A 4,717-nucleotide genomic window follows, 5' to 3' on the forward strand; every position below is an offset into this window, starting at 1 on the left:
TTCGCTAAAGTGGTACCTCAGGTTAAGAACAGTTTCAGGTTAAGAACAGACGTCCAGAATGAATTAATTTCTTAACCTGATGTACAGCTGTACATAACTTTTAGAAGACATCTGAAGGCAGCCCTGTATTGGGAAGTTTTTAATGTTTGATGTTTTACTATGTTTTATATATGCTGTAAGCCACCCAGAGTGGCTGGGGAAACCCAGCCAGATGGGTGGGGTATAAATAATGAAACAACAGTAATAATAATTACAGATTCACCATGTTGTGCACTAGCCCTTGATAATGTGTCACAATCGCTGCTTGCTTTTTAAAATTTTATTTTCATATTTGTTTTGCACTCTTCCTTCAAGGGGCTGAGGAAGCATACACAGGGCTGATCCATTTTGTCCTCACAACAACTCTGTGAGTTACTTCAGGGTGAGAGAGGGCAAGTAGCCCAGGGAGCTGCATTGCTGAGATAAACTGATCTCGCAAGCCTTCCTGTTGAAGCCAGTTGCCACTGCCAGGATTTTGGTAATGGCTGAATGAACCATCTATTGCATCTTAATCTGGAATGCCTAAAGCAGGGCTGTGATATTGTTCGGCTACACCTCCTACCTTCCCTGATGATCAGCCACAGGCAATTAAAATCAAAAGCCAAGTCTCCTTAATAATCTGTTTGATTTTTTGCCATCGCATCGGATCCCTGCCAGTTCCTGCAATTCCAAGGAAAAGGGAGGGTGTTTGTGGTTAAAGATTTACAGTCTGATCTACAACAATTCTTCTTAGGAAGACTGTTCATGTGGCAGCGCAGATGCATCTTTTGTAGTGGTAACCAAAGAACAGACGAGAACAGAACAGTACAAATTGCAGCAAGTGACTGTGCACTGGCACACAACTGATGTGCAGCTGACCTGTTTTTAGTAACATGGGCACAGCTTAAGTCTAAGGGGGCCAAAGAAGTTATTTGCACATCCCACTGTGCTTGCCCCCCCCCCGCGAGCTCTCCAAAGTTGCAGCTATACCCCAGTGACTCAAGCCTGTTTTAAAACTGTCTTGCAGGTTGTCTTGCTGTATATGGGAGCTACAGTGGAGGAAACTATACACCAGAATTTCCTGTTGCGTGCATAGTGGCCTTACACCTATGCAAACATCTTTGTTGAAGGGCAGCTTAAGACGTGAATTTCCATTCTGCTTTATCCCTGTGACTGTCTCCTCTTGCCAAGCAAATGAATTCATTTGCTGATATTACATTTTGAGACCCATACTCTGGAAGTAGTATGTTATGATTGCTTGTTATCCAGGGAATTGCATGACCACAGAAATAAGGTCCCAGACAAGATGTGGGAGTCTATGATTAAAGTTTTCCAAGTGTGTGTGTGTGTGTGTGTGTGTGTGTGTGTGTGTGTGTGTCTGTGTTTAATAACTGCATGGCACTTTGGTGTGGAGATTGGAGAACTGTTGCCCACTAATCTTTTTTCTGATTAAAATCCTCCCACAGAAGTTGTGTATTGTGCATCGTGTGCATGCTTGCAAACTTTCTCTGTCAGGGCAAATAGCTTCAGCAACAAATGCAAAAACCCACAATGATGGTGTTTACATCAGCTCCCATATAATGGTCATAATATCCAGCTCTGAATAGGCAGAGGTTTCCTATGACTACAGATGCTCAGTACCTTTAGTCTGTGCACACATTTAAAGCACCCTCTCCCTGAATCCTGGGAACTCTAATTTACTCTTCACAGAGCGACAGTTCCTCGCACCCTTAACAAATGATGGTTCTCAGGATTCTTTGGGTGTGTGTATGCTTTAAATCTACTTTAAATGTACAGCCTGTATGGAGCATCTTAGAGATTTCCTATTCTACATATTGAGTATTTCCCCCAGTAGAGAAAAGAATGGGCTAACACTGCACAAGGAATGGTTCTTGCTCATGTTCCAGCATTTATGTTTGACTGTGGTAGATCAGCATCCTGGAATGTTTTGAATAGTACCCAAATGTGCTTCTAGTCTTTCATCACAGTAGAGAGTCTATGTATGGGCAGGCTGCAGAAAAGGAACAGGTGTGTCAGTCAGTCTGAATGTTGGTAACTTAATGGCAAGGTGCCAAGGAAAGGGAGTGTTTGCAAATGCAAAAATACATTTGGCAGACTCTTTAGAGTGCTATCTGGACACAAAGTAAAAAGACAGGCAGCACTTTCATCTTGTTGCGTGAAGCCAGTTTGGGGCAGAATGAAGCATCAGGCTAGTGCCCCCTAACAAAAATTTACCAGAGTACAGTGGCACCTCAGGTTACGAACTTAATTCGTTCTGGAGGTCTGTTCTTAACCTGAAACCATTCTTAACCTGAGGTGCGCTTTCGCTAATGGGACCTCCTGCCACCGCCATTTCCATTCTCATCCTGGGGCAAAGTTTGTAACCCGAGGTACTACTTCTGGGTTAGCGGAGTTTCTAACCCAAAGTGTTTGTAACCCGAGGTGTTTGTAACCCGAGGTACCACTGTATTATGAAGAGAAGGAACAGCAAGTTAAACTAATGGCAGATGTTGGTCTCATATGTCAGTAACTAGTTTTATTGTTTTGGCTAGGAATATAGGAATATCTACCTCAGCTTTCATGATCTTCACTTGCTCATTTACAGGTTCTGCAGATGAAATTTCCTCTCATTTAATCCATTTTGGGGGTGGGGGTGTAAGAAGGAATAGCTTTCGATAACATAACATAACAGGACAAGGAAAGTTAAGCTGCTTTTAAAAAAAATGCTGGAAAGCCTTTTAGCTGTGTGGACAGGGGCTTGCTATTTTTGAACCTTAGTCGTGGGCACATTCTGGTCCTCTCCATTTTTGTCAATCTGTCTTGGCTGTTGAGCTTAATTTTGTTTCGCATAAGGGCTGTGTACGCTGGAGTGTCCCTGCCCAACAGCCAACAATAGCGTCGGCTAACACCAGTAATGATACACCCTTCTGCTGACATCAGGAAAATGCAGCTTTCTGGAATCAAGGGTGTGAATCACTTGACCTGTCGAGATCAAAATATAAGATGTGCTTCTACTGTCGATGCGTTCTTTACATAAAGGTAAGCTATTTCGGTGCTCACAGTGTGGGTGGGTCACTAGCACTGAACAAGTGTTAGAAGCACAAAGGAACAAGCCGCTGGTGTTGCAAGGTCAGAGATTCGAAATGATCTGCGAGTTGGACCTGAATGAAGATACTGTTCTAGCTCCAGTTGGTCATCAATAATATTGGTCATTTCTGGTTTGTTTTAAGATGGCTCTACATTTTTTAAAAAAATTCCTTCATTAAAGTTTTGTTTAAATTTGCCTGCACAAAAGCAGTTAATGGTGAAAGGGGTCGAGGGGGACAGCGGAAAACTGACATCACAGACTTAAAATTGGTCTAACAGTCATTTCCTCTCAGAACACCTGGTATTTTGAAGCTTTCAGGTACATGACTTTGCTGTTATACTTCACAATGCAGGCCAAGATGGTTCATGAGAGACTAGGAAACCTCAAAAATCATTCACAGGTGCAGTCTCTTCCATTTGCAATAGTATGCACGAGCATCTAGCTATTGTTCTGGACCTGTGCCCAGTTTTCAAAACCTGCAAGCTTACTACTTGCTGCCTTTCATTAATTCTGCATCACAGGTGTGGCTGCTGAATCACAGACTTCACGTATAGACTTGCAGGCCATTAATTATTCCCTGGGCTGGTTTGTGTGGACTCTTCCCGGATATTATGTGAGAAGGATCAAAAAGTTTGATGTTACTCTGCCTACATGAAACTTTTTCCTTTTTTTTTTTTTTTTTGGCTTTGTAGTCTTTTATAGCCTTTGTAATCTGTCTTGGAGACTTGCCAATTCTCACACACCCAGAAATGCCCTCTGAAATAAATTAGTCATTCGGATACATTTGTTCAGAGAAACTTTCAGGTTTATTCATTGCCCAATGCTAAGGACAAGTCTACTCCAGTATAGGCCTACAAAGGAGACATGTCCTCAAACGTGTTTATAGCTGCTAGGCTTCTCCCAGGAGTCTCAAATCTAGCCAGCAGCACTGAAAGGTGAACTGGTGTAGTTTAATGGCTAAGGATTTGTGCTGTGTGGCAGGGAGGGGTCGCTGGTTCAAATCCCTCTGCAGTTATGGCCTAAATGGATAAGCCTCCATCAGGGTGAGATCCGGCAGGTACCATGGGTCCTAATCTCAGTTGACTTCAAAGGAGCTTACCCTGGCACTGACAGAAAGTGTCTTTGAAGGTGTGCTGTCAGCTGATAGGTCCTGGCAGCAGCCCCACTGGCTGCACTAGGGAGTTCCAGATGGGGAACTTCCCTAGTGTATTAGAAGCTAGCCAAGTCTTTACCTGCCCAGTGCCTGATGTCACCTGTGACATCAGGTGTTGCGCAGGCCTATTTGGTTTGAGGACAATGGTCTCGTGGGCCTAATTAGGACCCCTGCTGGGCTTAATGACGCCTATATGCTGGTGATTCCCAATCATTGCCATCCTTCCCTACAATGCAAAGGGGAAAAAAATACCAACCCACCTTAACAGGCTGGTTTTTCTCATTACTGAATGTATCATATGGCTTTTCCATTCTAAACCACTTAATCAAGGTTGATAATTAAGGAGGCCTACAGCAAATGTGTGTTTGGAACCCCTGTATATAATACAAGTTTTGTAGGAATGTTAGAAAATGGACAATCAGGCAATAAAAGAAGAAACGAGGAAAGCAGAAAAGTAG

Source organism: Podarcis erhardii, assembly GCF_964252035.2.
Source record: "Podarcis erhardii genome assembly, chromosome: 3".
NCBI lineage: Eukaryota > Metazoa > Chordata > Lepidosauria > Squamata > Lacertidae > Podarcis > Podarcis erhardii.